The 15,796-nt window shown below is 41.0% G+C and overlaps 1 pseudogene; it reads left to right on the forward strand.

Annotated features, from left to right (window-relative positions):
* Nucleotides 1-7,294: 7,294 nt before the first annotated feature.
* Nucleotides 7,295-10,173, forward strand: LOC105045446 (uncharacterized; annotated as a pseudogene).
* Nucleotides 10,174-15,796: the final 5,623 nt, after the last annotated feature.

The following is a 15,796-nucleotide window of genomic DNA, read 5'->3' on the forward strand; positions in this document are numbered from 1 at the left end:
TCATCATTCATTGTCGCCAGCATTATGCACCGGACGTTGGTGCGGTCGTTGAGCCACTTCTGGTAAGTGTCTCGGACCGTCCCTCTAGCGTTCAGGGCTGGCTCCTCAGGTACCAGATCGGTTACTACATAAAGGATCCGCTCATGCTCAAGGATGATTTTTAATTTTTGATACCAGCTATCGAAATTAGGTCCCATGAGCTTGTCATTATCTAATAATGACCGGAGCGACAGGATAGTGGCCATAGCTGTATAAAGGAAAACCAGACCTATATTAGTACATAAATTATTAATACTAAAGACTTGGATATTAGTCTAAAGTTTCTCCCAGTATTTTTACGAATTGGTAGCCTCAACTTCCAATTCGAGAAATTACTTTAATTCCTTAGTGGGTACTAGAATCCACACAGACTACACACGAGCCCAACTTTGGTTGGTCAACCCATGTGCATCTATGGGTAGGTTCATAACCAGTTGTTTCTCTAAACAACTTCTAGTAATTAATTTTACCCCAGAACCTAATCAGTAGGCTTTGGCCTCCACTGAAAAAATCTGGTTAGGTCCAACCATTAACATGATTTGATTTGGTGAATCGGATCAATAAATGATCAAGCCCGACTTTGGTCGGCCAACCTAACCACTATCAGAAAGACTCAAATCAAATTATCATACTATGAATGATAATTTCATTAGTCAATAAGCACCAAGCCTTTGGGCCTCCAATGATTATTAAACTAATGGACTCATTATCACTCACTTAATGGGAGGCTATGACTTAGTTATGAATATAACTTAATCATTTTTAGGACCTAATATTTTTTTTTATGGATTTTATTAAAGAATAGATGAGAAAAAAATATCCAGCCAATTTCAATCCTCCCACTGACTTCACCAAGTCAGATTAAAAAGGATTTACTTAAAGCTGGCATTAGGAGCACCTAAATCAGTCAAACTGATTTACCTAATGACATGGGTGAGCCCTAATCACCAAGTGATCTAATCAAAACCTAATTCACCAGGTTGGTCAGGTAAGTGAGATCAGTGGTGGGGATAAGCCATTAACTCATCAGAGATCAAATCACTGTGAGTAGCTTCCGCTTAAAAACCACTGGTCAAACTGCCAAACTTACCTTAGACACCAACCGGTTCATTAGTTTTAATTTGATCAACTTAGTAAATAGGGTTCCACCGCGTAGCCATGAATTAAGTCCATCTTGGTCTAGTTAAAGACATGGACCCATTCAACTACAACTATTGGAGTTGAGTCTAGAGTATCCTTGACCTAATCTAATTCAACTTTTGATTAGATTTGATCAATTACTCTAATTTAGTCCATTTTTTTAAGCTAACCTTAGGTCTAACCCAATTATGGACCTAATCCATCTAACCCATTGACCCACAAGTTTATGCAATTATCTTAGATCTTAATTCACAATTCTAAACCTACTAGACAACACTTAATTCTTTTAATTAAGTATTTGGACTGATGGATCAGGTTTGGTATTTCGAAAATAATTTTCAAATTTGAAAGGTTTTATTTTCTGTTCACCAAATATGTTGACTTATTACACAAATATATCAGCATATTTCATAAATAGCAATCCTATTGCTAATTACATAACAGAAAATAACTCAATCAAAATAAATCATGAATATTTCTTTCGCTACTTCATCTGCATGGGATATAATCGCATCGGCACCCCTACCACCATAGGAGACCCCATCGAATAGAAAGAGAGGGCCTTTAAACCCTACTTTTCTCCTATGACCGGACGACCATGACAACCAACCCAATTCGATTACTTGCTACTTGGATCAAGTATATCTAAATATACCAATTTTAAAATTTAAATTTTAAATTTTGAATTTCAAATTTAAAATAAATTTTAAATTTAAAATAAATTTCAAATTTCAAATTTTTGAATTTCAAATTTTGAATTTTAAATTTTGAATTTTAAATTTTTGAATTTTAAATTTTGAATTTCAAATTTAAAAATTTAAATTTCAAATTTTGAATTTTAAATTTTTGAATTTTGAATTTTGAACAACTTTCAAAATTTAAATTTCAAATTTTAAATTTCAAATTTCAAATTATAAACTTTTAGATTACAACTTAATCTATGCATGCAAATATATATATCATATCTAAGAATCCGCTCTGATACCATTTGTGGAGAAAATTCAGTGCAGGGGTAAAATGATAATTTTAAAACTTTTTCAAAATCACTATTTTACAGTAGAAATTATTAATTAATCTAATTAATTAATAAAAATTTATCCTTCACTAGGATCTAAATATGATATATAGCATGCATGCATTTAAATTTGAAATTTGAATTTGAACAGTAAACACTTTACTGTAATGTGTTCAGAACACAATACCTTTGTACGGATAGTAGATCGCCGTAATCTGATCACCGTCGAAAGAGTCTGATCATCGTGATGCAGTCACACAGTGTGTCTGGCCTCTGTGGATCGTTCACACGAAGCTTCCGATCTGATCGACTCCTCATGAGTGCTAGCTTGTTGTAGAGCCCTTTCGACGGTCGATGCTGATCGAACTCCTTCGATCGATGTTTGTCGATTCTTCAGATGCTCTAGATCGTTAGCAGACGTGCTTGAGAGGATGTTGAAGATCTTTCTGAAATTTGGTAGACTCATGACACTCGTAGCTCACCTTCTCAATTCCCGAACTCCAGGCTGAAACCCTGAAGAACTCACTGAAACCCTGCGCACATTTTTTCTTTCTTTTCTTTCTTTTTCTCTCGAAAAGATATAGACCTTCACCTTGCACACAAGGATTCCTCACGTCCAGATTTTCTCTCCAATTTTTTTTTTCACACGCCCCACTCTTCTCCTCCTTTTAAAACAATGTCAAATGTCTTATCCACATGAGAGGATAAAGATGAGTAATTGCATATTTGAATTCAAATCAAATTTTGAATTCAAATGAAAATCAATTTATCCCTATCCACTAAGGGCATGAGAAGAGGAGGGCGTGGCTTAATTTGTGCGTGAGTGATTTCATGAGAAATATTTTCTCGTGTAATAAATGGGTCACTAAAAGAGGATAAGGTCAAGGTGCTAAGATTGGTTGCTCATTCAAATTCAAACTTTGTTTTGAATTTGAATGGCCAACCAATCATCCTTATCTACTCATTTGGCACATTAAAGTAAGGTGTGAGGAGGGCTTTGCATGAGAAAAAATTCATGAGAACTTCCTTCTCGTGAATTCAAATGGGCGCAGTGGAAGTGAGGTGGCGTAGGGAGAATGGGTCAAGGTGGTTTCATTATTTAAACCAACCTAATTGAACCAAATAAGTTAGGCCCAATTAGACTAATTTAAATCCAACTTAATTAGGTTTAATTAGGCTCAATAAAATTCTAATCAAATCAGAAATTGATTAAGCCTAACCCCTGATCAACTCAGGGACCAAACCATCTCGACGATTAGGTCAACTCTTAACCTAATCGGTTCAAACCCAACTGAATCCAATTCAATTGGACTTGATCCAAAAATAATTACTCAATCAAATTGAGTTAATTAGCGATCAAATCACTAATTAAATCTCTAATAAATATTGAGTCCAAATTCGATGGGTAATTGGGCATCAGAATTCATCGATATGTAATCCTGATCGAAGAGTCCCAAACCAGTGGGACTCTTGACCTCGATACCCAAAATGTGTGGGACTCATGATCAGAGAATCCCGATTCTCGATCACAGAGTTCCAGACACATAAGACTCATAGTCCACGAGTATTATGACTCTTCATCAGCCATCAGATCAGATAGGAACCTCTAATGTATGTGACCCCGCAGGTTCAAACCTAAGCCGGTAGTACAGGAATCAATTCCTGTACTAATCGAAATGACCATCTAGCAATGGTACCCGACAATCAGATAGGTCGAATAGTCACAATCGCAACACTCAGAACCTACGTGAATATGGTTACTGTATAATTCATCTTTTTGATCTCTGTGTTTAGGACGACTCAGGGTTAAACTGTCAACCCTGATCAGATCATCTGAATCGTGCTCAACTCAAACAGTCCTGTGACTCCTCACAAAGACTACTTTGGTCAAGATTTTGCTAAATTGAAACACGACTGTACACAGCTCCTAAACTGGAGTGGTCAATCCCATCTTGACATACGCACCGACAAGTCAAGTACTTGACTATACCTATCAGCCTTCCGTCACTGAATTAGAAATTCAGGTAGTCCAGTGCCTAAGTGCAATGAGTTGCTTGCAAGTCACCGTGGCGGTCTCAAGTCGGAGGGATATTTATACCCATATTTCATCGGAGCAAATCTTGACAGCAGAAATAGCTCCGGAGTCGGTCATGTTCAGTGCAGATGTATTCTTACATCTCACCTGTATGCCATACCAGTGTCTCCACACTCATTGGTTAAGAGGACAACCAACCTATATGGCACACAACGACCTATGCTTGATAAACGTTGTCGTCCTTGGTAACAACGTATCATTTGGTCGCGAACAGATTTAAGGACTAAACGACAAATCCTCCTTTGTCGAGTCTAAATAGTCCTAAGGACTTCACCACAACATAGGAGTTCATTAGAAGATGAAACATTTTGTGATGAAAAATATCAAAATAATTTTTATTAATTCATAATTCATGTACATATACAAAAATGAGCACAACCGTCAACAGGCTGACGATTGGCTTTGGGACACTATTCCCAATATTTGACTCCTTGGAGAACAGTGAGGGCACTGTATATCTGCCGGATGGATTGAGCTGTGCGATCAGAGGCATTGAGACAGTCAGTTGGAGGACACATAATGGTATAGTGAGGAGATTGGGGGAGGTCCAATACATATCCAATTTCAAGCGGAATCTTATCTCACTTAGCAGACTGACTTCGAGAGGCTACAGGACGGTAGCTGGTGGAAGAATCCTGAGGGTGCTACGCGACGATAGGATTGTGCTGGAGGAGAAGAAGGAGAGCAGAGGATATTATTACCTGGTAGAGAGCCCAGTGTGATGTGGAGCTTCGGGAGCCAAGTGGAGTCCAGAGCGAGGTGGAGCTCCAAAAGGTAGATCGGGCACGAGACAGGAGACTCAGGAGGACGAGAGGCGACGTCACAAGGTGAGATTCCTATTACCGCAGGACGATGCCCCGAGCAGGTCTTAGGTCAGGAGGAGCACAGCATACGACGGAGATGGGATCGAGCAGCTTGGCTCGACTCCCATATTTGTCCATCCATGATCAACAAGCGATTGCCCCAGGACATGGGGGCGAGGAGATCCAGAAGCTCTCGGAGTTAGGAGGAAGCCGAATATCAAGTCGAGGTGGAGATTGTTAGAATTTGATGCCTCGAGATTCAGTCTATATTGAGCCCACAGCGAGGTCCGCTATGAAAAACAGAGTCCAACGAGACCAAGATAACCTCAAACGAAGCTCGGATGGAGGAGATACAAGCTCTTAAAATCGGTACGAGATCCGAGATGACGGAAGATCGCCGGCGGTGAGCGGTGGGCCGGCCCAGGCTCAGGCGTCTTGCCTGGGCCTTGTACCCCGATCCACCATGGATCGGGCGGTCCATGGCAGACCACGTGGACCGCATGGACATTTTCCATACGTTTCTCGCGGTCCACGGTACTATTCCATGGACCGAAGCACGATCGGAGGGCCTAGGTGCTTCCCGATGTTGATTCAACGGTTTGAGGCTTAATTGAGCTTGATTAAGGAGTTCTAAACCTAATCTAAGGTATGTTTTAAGCTTATAAAAGGCCAGGAACAGTGGGTTTTTTGTGTGGTCTGCTGTTTTGCCGCAGGAATCTGTGGACGTACGGAACCCGTAAAGAGAGAAAAGAGTGCGCGTTGCTGAGAGAGAAAGAGTAGGGCTCCTAGACAGCGGACGCTAGGTACTTCAGGGGTTCAGGAGGGCCTTCCAAGAGAGAGAGTTTTTGTGAGAGAAACTTCTAGTAAGAGAGACATTAGGTGTACGAGGGTTGAGGGTGAAATCTTCTCTTGTAAATTTTTTTTTTCATAGTGAAGTTTGCATGTCCCGTAGAGACGAGCCCTTTTGTAGCTGATCCAAGTATTTTGATTGTTTTTATTTTATTTCTTCTTTCTTTCTGCTGCATCGCGTAGTACTAAAAATATCTTGGGAGGTGGTATCCTGGCCAGACATCCACCCAACAAAGAAAACGAGAGCCGGAAGAACAAAGAGAGTTCTCCTTCTTCCTCCCTTAAGGCTTGTCCTTCTCTCGAGTGCTTGTATTTGCTTTCTTGCTTTCTTATCTAAGGGTCCCTTCGTATCTTTTTTATATGGAGGTTGAGTCCGTAGGCCACTAGTTGGAATTTATGAGTTTATCAGACCTAGCTTTATAGGCCGTTAAACCACTTTTGGCCTTTTATTGAGAGAGAAATCTCTTTTATTTCTTCTGAGTTGAGATTGTTAATCATAAAATATTAAGCATAGGCTTCTCTCGTGTGGCTGATCAAATTAGTAGGCTTGGGTCCACAATTAGAGCAATTTCATCATATCATCTTGGATGCATCTTAATGAAAGATTGGTATCGATCGATGAGTCTCTTCCGCAACATACTCTATTATATCCACACTCTTTTATATAGAAGTTGAGTCCAAAAGCTACTAGTCAAAATCTGTGAGCTTATTCTTGCTTAACAAACTCATAAATTTTGACTAGCAGCCTACAGAATCAATCTCTATACAAAAAGATATAGAGATTATAGAATATATTGCGGAAAAGATTCGTCGATCAGGATCATTCTCTGTTAGGATGCACCCAAAATAATATGATAAAATCGCACCAGCCGTGGAACCTGCCGATTCGAAGCCTCGTGACAATACCATTTACCCGAGACAAATAAAGAAAAGTACGATCCAAGACAAAATTAGGAAGAGACAGCGAATTAGAGTCAAGACACCTTTACTCCTAACCTACTGAAAGGCACCTAACAATCTCAGCAAATTTTCATGGCCCAAAATCAAATTAAACCATCTCCCTGATGAAATAAAGATTTCTGTGCCCACGATGCAACTCTATTCCATTCCAACAATAACTCGAACAAATCGAACACCCAAGCAGATCCAAGCCGGTTGAATCGAAGCGGGTTAGGGTATATAAACTGGGAATTAGGGCTCCAATCGATCGGGAGTAATCAGACCTCTTCACTTCTCCCTTCTACGTCCTCTTCGTCCGCCTCCTCCTCCTGCTTCCCGCTACCAGCGGCCGACGGCGGGGCACGGTCGGTGGACATCCAGAGGGAAGCCTCTCTGTCCCAGTTCCACTCTTCCATGGTCTACGCTGCGAGCGGCCGGAGTTGCCCAGCCAGGAACACCGACCCCCCCCTCTCTCCCTATTCTTCTTCCTCCAATCGGTGCTTCCATTGGATTCTGGTCAACGGCGGCAGTCGGCGCGATCCGACACCCATCCCGCCGCCATCCCCCCCTCTCTCTCTAAACTTCCCCGTCTTTCTTCCACTGCTCCCCTTCACTTTATCTGCTCTCTCTGTTTCCGCCCAGCAAAGGATAGAGTCTGAAGCCAGCAGCTTTGAAGCAATAGAGCAGGCCTATGGCTGAACTCCTCATCTTCTTCAACTAATGCGGTCAATTCTCAATTCATAATCTGGTAAAAGTTTATTGTTTTCCCCTGGTTTTCAGATTTATTTTTTTGGGTCGTAGAGAGTGAAGGAAGCTGAGATTATAAAGATTGATTCTTTGCTGCCGGACATTTCGTAATTTCTGAACACATTTCCGATTTCTGTTTGTTAAATTGCATATCTGATTATTAACTTCTAATTTTTCATGAATTTGTGATATTTTTTAGTGAGTAAAGACTGCTAAAAGTTGTTAGAAGAATGCTAGCAATTTCTTGAAATTTTTACTATATACTTATAATTACGTTATTATGATGTCATTGTTCGATTCTTCTGCCTGACCTGTTAGTTGAACAGGTGAGTCATGCCCCTTAAGGGTTCTTTGTCCCTCTTGTTTCTCCACTGCACCCTCCTGTCAAATGATTTTTCCTCTCTTGTGCCGCACTTTCTGATTATTGATACCAACTTCTCTTTCATTACCAGCAGCAACAATAACCAATGGTGGAGGTAAACTTGCTTTGTGCTATATACCTATGCTTAGTGATCCTGCCTTGGCTTAGGCTCTTCTTGTGCTCATTTGTCTCTTTGAGAAGAGGCAATGCTTGCTTACCTTCCAAAATAATATGAAGCAAGGGTGCGATCTAATCAAGGCAGGTTGGGCTAGCTCCCAACCTCAACTTGGACCTTAAGGGGATTGAGAGTCTAAATTTTTAGCCAAAATCCTTGGTGAGTCAGTTATGTGTGTAGGTAATTGAGATATCATAAGAGTGGTTAGGTCTATTGGCTTGACGGGGACTTCATCTAGATTCTCATATTTTCACTAAATTTGCACTACATGTACTCTTTTTCATATTTCAGAGTTTTAAGACATTATCTTCCAATGCTTTTGTCCATAACCTGATTTATTATTTGGATCTATTTCATAGTTTGACATATATGTGTAAATCCTCCACCATTTTCATCTAGGCTTTGGACTCGCTCTTTTTGTTTGAAATTTTTTTGGAGTGTTTGCAAGTATCCAATAGTCAAATAGTGTTCATTTGTAAATGAAACTTGCTTGTTTAGATTTTGTGCAAGTATCAATTTCCAATGTTTAAAACATTGAATTTAAACAATGACAATGTTAATAATAACGTTATTTCTTCATCATGATATTATTACATCATTAGTTGCGACACAAACTTTGGGACACATAAAGAAATATTTAGATGCTGGATTTAGTAGTATTCCATAAAAAGACTAGCATCATTTGCCTGAAGGCCTCAAAAACTTTTCTAGAGATAGATAATCATTTTAAAAAGTTTTGAAGGCATGGTCGTTTTGTTTTCTTTTCTAATTATTCAAAGGATTAATTTGTTTGAAGACTCAGAATATGCTTATTAAAAAGATATTTATCTTTTTAACATTCAGTTATTTTCTTGGGAAAAAAAAAGTTTTGCTCTAGCACAACATAATGCCTTATGAATTATCATATTTCTTTGAATTCAGTCTTATTTTGCATTGCAACTTGTGCATGTTGAAGGGCAATGAACAGCAAAAAGGCACTATATTATTGTTTCTATAATATTCGTTCACTTAGTTTGCTTATTCTGCTTTGTTGTGAATACATGAGCCATGAGTGCCTCACCAAAAGCAACTGCTGCGTGACTCAAAGACAAAACTTCCTCCACTCTCTGAAACTGAGCGTGTCCTGTATGGGTTGATCAAGAGCAAGCAGAACCTTGGAATATGGACCGCTGATACGAAAAGAGATACAGGTCTTCAAACGACTGTCGTCACCAAAACCCTGAGAAGTCCCTCCAAAATAAAAATCTTATAAAAGATGTTGTTAACATTCACAATATTCACAATAAGGCAAGAAAAATTTACGTGGCTGTGGAGTTTGAACCATGAAAAGAAATATCGGGTGGTTCTTGGTATTCAGATGGAAGCCTTGATACAGATTTCATTAGGATTCTAAGAGAGCAGTGTTTGAATCATATTGAGAGGTTCCAGGTTGCCACGATGGAAGCTATATACAAGTCCATCCAAGAATCACGGGTATTTAAAGTTGAATGTACCATGCATCATATTGTTGAAATTGTTAATGCAATGGTTCTGGATAAGGAGGTCGAGGAATTGAAGAGTACCGGGATAGGAGATTTCTCTAAAGCTCAATCAGGGAAGATTTGCTACAGAAGCTTAAGAAGTAGAGGTGGTCTCAAAATAGGTGCCTTTTCATCAATTCCTTGTGGAGTTTGCCCACGGATAAGGGAGTGCGCACCAAATGGAATTATCTCACCAAAGACTTGTATCTATTACAACAAGTGGCTTAAAATGGAATTTTAGATGTAAACTCGTTACTCTGGAGAAATATTTTGAGGCTTTATGAACCAAAAGTCTCTGAGTGGTTTGAGGTGTAGGTTTTTTTTTTTTTTTTTACCAATCCAAAGGAGGAGATCAGAATCTTGTGAATGTAAACCTTTAAAATTGTTTCTAGGCCCTTTTCTGTATCAGTACGCTTGTGTGCTGATTATTATTTTCATTTGCTGAAATTTTAGTAAAGCTTTGCATGTATTGCTCCATATTTTGACAGAAATGATGGTTTCATGTGCATGTCACATGTCCAGCTTTAATTTGCATTATTTATGGCATGTTCATTCCACCATTGGGTGGAGAGAAATTATAACCTGCACTCTGCGCATCACGTGGTCATGTATCATACCAATATTCATCATATACATAAATATTCATCATGCGCTCATGCGGTGAGCCAAGATTGGCTCACGGAAAGGAGACAAGCTGATTCTATGGTGCATAGATACATGAGTACACATGGTGTAGGGTATAATTTGCCCACCGTGGATCTCAAATTCATTACTTGTTTTCCATTGCTCATCTCGGTGATCGGCTTACGGAAAGGAGACAAGCTGATTCTATGGTGCATAGATACATGAGTACACATGGTGTAGGGTATAATTTGCCCACCGTGGATCACAAATTCATTACTTGTTTTCCATTGCAAAGTCAAGTCGAGCCGGTTGGTGTAGCATTCTTCCCGTGACTCCATTAGATTTAGATTTTATTGCATGATATTGACAACTTGACATCCCAATTTGGATAATGCCGGCCCCATGACTCCATTAGATTTAGATTTTATTGTATGATATTGACAACTTGACATCCCACTTTGGATAATGCCGGCCCCACAAAAAATAGTACTTATAGTTGGAGATATAATTATTGACGTTAGCGCATATATTTCGTCTTGGTTAGCAGAAAAGGACCGTAATATTGAGGCGATGTTATCAAAACCATGGTGAGCTCTTGGGGCACAATTTTATTGGACGGTAAAGGAAGGACGGATATCCCAATTAATAGAATGAATGCTGCAATACCCCAACCACCAACACCAAAACAAAAGAAAGAATATGCGGCAATCTTTGTACTTGGTTTTGTAGTTCATTGCTGAAGAATTGTTTGTTCAAACTGGAATATGTTTCAATTAACTGATACCAAAGCAACACTAGGGCACTCTTACGGTCTCTATATTTAACCATTCAATGACAACAACCCCATGCAGTAATAGTACTAAAAGAGGAATGAAATTAGACTAGAAGGAGACGACAATCCTCAGAAGTTTTTTCAGCACTTGTTTTTATGATTACCGGAACCCTACTCTTCGACCATCCTACATGGCAGAGGGCTGCAGCAGTATTGGACAAAGCTGCAAAGGGAATGCAAGCAGTATGTGGAGATCAACCCGCCGATGATTTGACTGTCGGAGTGTTGTTCTGTAATTCAAAGCATAAATATGTCTTGCGTGTGACAGCAGCATGTTACTCCAGCAGTCGAAAGCAGATCAAATAAGAAAATTTGCATGTAATTTATTCATTTCTAATCTCTTAGATCGGTGAATGTTCAGGAGCGGAGCCTTCCCTCTCATTGTTATCTATAGCTGTCATATAGGTAACAAGGGGAAGCAACTGGTGTGATGAGACTCAGAAAATAATCAAACTCAATCAAGATGCAAAACTAAATCAAGGTTACCTGATGCAACTTCATCCGCCACAGCTCGAGCTACAGAGAATGATCCAGGCTGCATGTGTAAAACCATGGAAACACTGAGTCATGCAATTCTTGTTATTCAAGTTATATAAGTCGATAACATAAAAGATTTACTGGAATCAAAATGATAATAAATATTGATAAAATGAACCAGAAAATTCATGACGATCACGAACGATATTATTTTGGAAAAAAAAATAGTCTGATATTCTTTTAAATATAGAATGATACCCCAAATTTGACATATTTGATTATTACGGTGATTATCGTAAGTACTTTGGATCAGTGTGACAACCATGGGGCATCTCAGGTCTTCAAACTGTCATTGGGATTAAAGTGTGGAGCCGCATGCAGAGCAGAGCTACCTACGCCTTATCCACTGCGTGGTCTATCCGGCACGTCTCGTTGCCTCGACGGACCAATATCTTAGTACGTGGGTTGTTCCTGTTATCACAACCAGCTTACCTCATGATGAGTGCAACAACTGTCCATCCCGAGTGGATAGACTCAGGCTTAACCGACTCTCCTAATCTCACAGTAACGATTGAAGACTGAATTATTTCATCCGTAATGGCATATTTAACGGTCCTACGATTTCAAAATTGCATGATCTCACAACTGTTCGACAACCTTTTATATAAGCGACCAATGCTTCGAGGACCAAGTAAGTCAATCAATCCCTCTCAGAGAGTTCATTGCTGTTCCTGTTATTCTCTGAATCTGACTTGAGAGTCGGAGGTCCTTGTCGGAGTGAAAATCTCCAGTTTAAATTTGTTTTGTAGGTCACTACGGCGCCATCATCCCTGCACGAGGCTCAGCCGCCTTCTCTCCGACCTTAATCTAATCGAGCAGCAACAGATAGAGGAAGGATGTAATCTTTATTATGTCTCCAAGACAAACATCATCTCGGCTCTCTAATGCCACTGCCTCTCCCCAAACGGAGAGGCAGGCCAATAGCCAGTCGCAGCAACCGACGATTGAGACTCCTCCGCTAGCCCAGCCATCGCTGGTCATGATGGATCAATTCAACCTGCTCTTCCAGTAGGTTCAAAACTTGACGGTCGCTGTTCAGACGGTCCAGACTATTCTGGCACCTCCCCTAACAGTACCACAGCCTACTCAAACTGCCCCTGCACCTTTTTCAGTGGTGCAACTAGTGGGCCTTCTCAATGGCACCATCGATGGTTCTCGCGGTGGTCCCCCATCAAATTCGATTCTGCACTCGGCTTCTCAGCTGCCACCACAGCCAGAGTCGCATATGCCTCCTCAGTGCTCGGAGAGGAGACATACCATCAAAGCCGTCAACTGACCAGATGGAGATCTCTCAGTCATGATCGAGGCATGATTCAACCCCCGATTGTCATTCTCCACAGTACTTCGAGATCTGCACCGCTCGAGATCTCGATATCGAAAGGTAGTTCCAGGCTCTCAACAAACAGGTGGAGAAGAGAATAAAAAATACACTCAATAATAATCACTCCTTGGCACAGCCCTACGAGGGATATAATAATGAGCCGCCCTTCGTATTGAGGATAGTATAGGAGCCGCTCCTTCAGCATTTCAAACTACCTCAGCTCGAGGTCTATGACGGGACCGTCGACTTCGTCGACCACTTGGAAACCTTCAAGGCGACTATGCTCCTCTAGAGAGCATCTAATGCGATCCTCTATCGAGCGTTACCTCTGACTCTCAAAAGGGTGGCTGGATAGTGGTACTCCACTTTGAAGCTGACTTCCATCCACTTTTTTGAGGATCTATATCGATCCTTCATCGGCCACTTTGTCAACAATCGATGGTAGCAGAAACGATCCGACTACCTCCACATCATCAAGCAAAAGGAGGGCGAGTCAATCGATGCCTTTATCAACCATTTCAATACGGCAACTTTGGAGGTCTGAGATCTGGATCAGTCGACCACGATGGCCACAATGATGGGTGGCTTGTTGAAGAACGACTTGAAGAAATCATTAACCAAGACTTATCTCCAAAAATTTTCGGATATGCTTGTCCATGGGGAGAAATATGCACGCACGGAGGAGACCTTTGCAGATGTGACCCTTGCTAGTTCTGTTGCGGCAGGACAGAATAAGGAGCGCTCTTTGAGGTGGGAGGGGAGAAACCACCAGTGCTCCTGGTCTCCACTCTAAAGGTGGAAGAATGGAGGTCGAAATCATCAATCTCGAAGTCCTCAAAGAAAGGATCGACGACCCTTACCCCCTGGATGTTATAACAATTACACGCCCTTAACTGTTTCTAGGAGAGAGATGTTAGTGGAAATTCAAGCTGAGCTACCCCAGCCTCCTCAGATGCAGACGAAGCTAAAGCACCGCCGCAACCCAAATAAGTACACTACCATTATCATTGTGACCACGGTCACGATACTGAAGATTGTCTGCAGCTCCGTGATGAGATTGAGAGGCTCATCAGATAAGGAAGACTGAATCACTTCATCCGAAGGAGAGTGCCTCCACGGTGACCTCCTCCAGGAGCTCAGCGGCCACCTCTGCCTCAGCAGCCACTCCCTTTGCCTCAGCCACAGCTAGCACCAATGCAACCGGTGAGACAAGAAGCAGAGGGACTAGCGACAGTTGAAGATCGACCCATCCATGGCGAAATTCACATAATAACTGGAGGGTCATCTGGGTCGGTGGAACCTTTAGAGGTGAAGAGGTCAAGACTCGAAGATGAGGGTGAAGATGCCATCGTCTTCATCAAGCAGGATGTTGAGGGTGTGTTTATCCCGCACAATGATGCGGTGGTTGTAATAGCCAATATTGTCGATTTTAATGTGCACCGTGTATTCATTAATAATGGAAGCTCGGTTGATATTTTATATTTTTCTATTTTTATCCAAATGGAGCTCATCCCGGACTGGCTAACTAGATTTAATACCCTGATTCAGGGTTTCTCTGAAAGTTCGATGATTCCGGAGGCGATGATTAAGCTCCCTCTTACCGTGAGTACTGCACCAAAGCAGATGATGATCCAAGTTGACTTCTTGATGGTCAAGCTTTCTTTAATTTATAATGCAATCCTTGACCATCCGAGCTTATGGACTCTAAAAGCCATGGTGTCGAGCTACCACTCGATGATGAAGTTTTCAATGCTGAATAGAGTGGGGCAAATTAGGGGCAACCAGGTCATGGCTTGACAATATTTTACTATCAAACTTCAAGTAGAAGGCCAGCCATCCCAGATGGAGATCCAATCCGAACTTTTTATTGGGTTGGATGCCCGAGATGATCTATTCAAGAAACGAGCCCAGCCATCCGAGGACCTCTTGGAGATTCCACTGAGGAAGGAGAATCTCCAACAAACTATAAGATCGGTTCACACCTTAATGAGGTAACGAAGGATCGACTAACTACTCTTTTATAGAAAAATATGGATCTCTTTACATGATTGACTGCAGACATATCTGGTATCGACCATGAGGTGATGTCTCATCACCTGAAAGTGGATCCACCTATCGATCGGTTAAACAAAAGAAGTGGAGCTTCATCCCAGAGCGCCAGAAGATCATATCTGAGGAGGTGGACAAACTGCACAAAGCTGGCTTCATCTGAGAAATAATGTACCTAAATTGGCTAGCAAATGCTATCCAGGTCAAAAAGACAAACGAAAAGTGATGCATGTGCATCGACTTCGTCGACCTAAATAATGCCCGCCCAAAGGATAGCTATTCATTGTCTCAGATAGATTAGATGGCAGATGCTACTTCTGGGCATGAGCTCCTCAGCTTCATAGATGTCTTTTCCGACTATAATCAAATCCGAATGGTGCCTGAAGACGAGGAGAAAATAGTCTTTGTTACTGACCATCAGCTTTATTGTTAGAGGATAATATCCTTTGGCTTAAAAAATGCAGGGGCTATCTGCTAGCGGCTGGTGGATAAGATCTTTAAAGATCAACTCAACTGTAATATCGAGATGTATATAGATGATATGCTAGTCAAGAGCCGTGCAGTCCCAGACCATATTGCAGATCTTTAAGAGACCTTCAACACCCTCCGTCGATTCCAGATGAGGTTGAATCCAGTGAAGTACAACTTTGGAGTTACCGTCAGAAAGTTTTCAGAATTCATAATCTCACAAAGAGGTATTGAGGTGAATCCCAAGAAGATCAGGGCAATCTTTGAGATAACTCCGTCAAA

This window comes from Elaeis guineensis, chromosome 5 (assembly GCF_000442705.2).
Source record: "Elaeis guineensis isolate ETL-2024a chromosome 5, EG11, whole genome shotgun sequence".
Taxonomy (NCBI): domain Eukaryota; kingdom Viridiplantae; phylum Streptophyta; class Magnoliopsida; order Arecales; family Arecaceae; genus Elaeis; species Elaeis guineensis.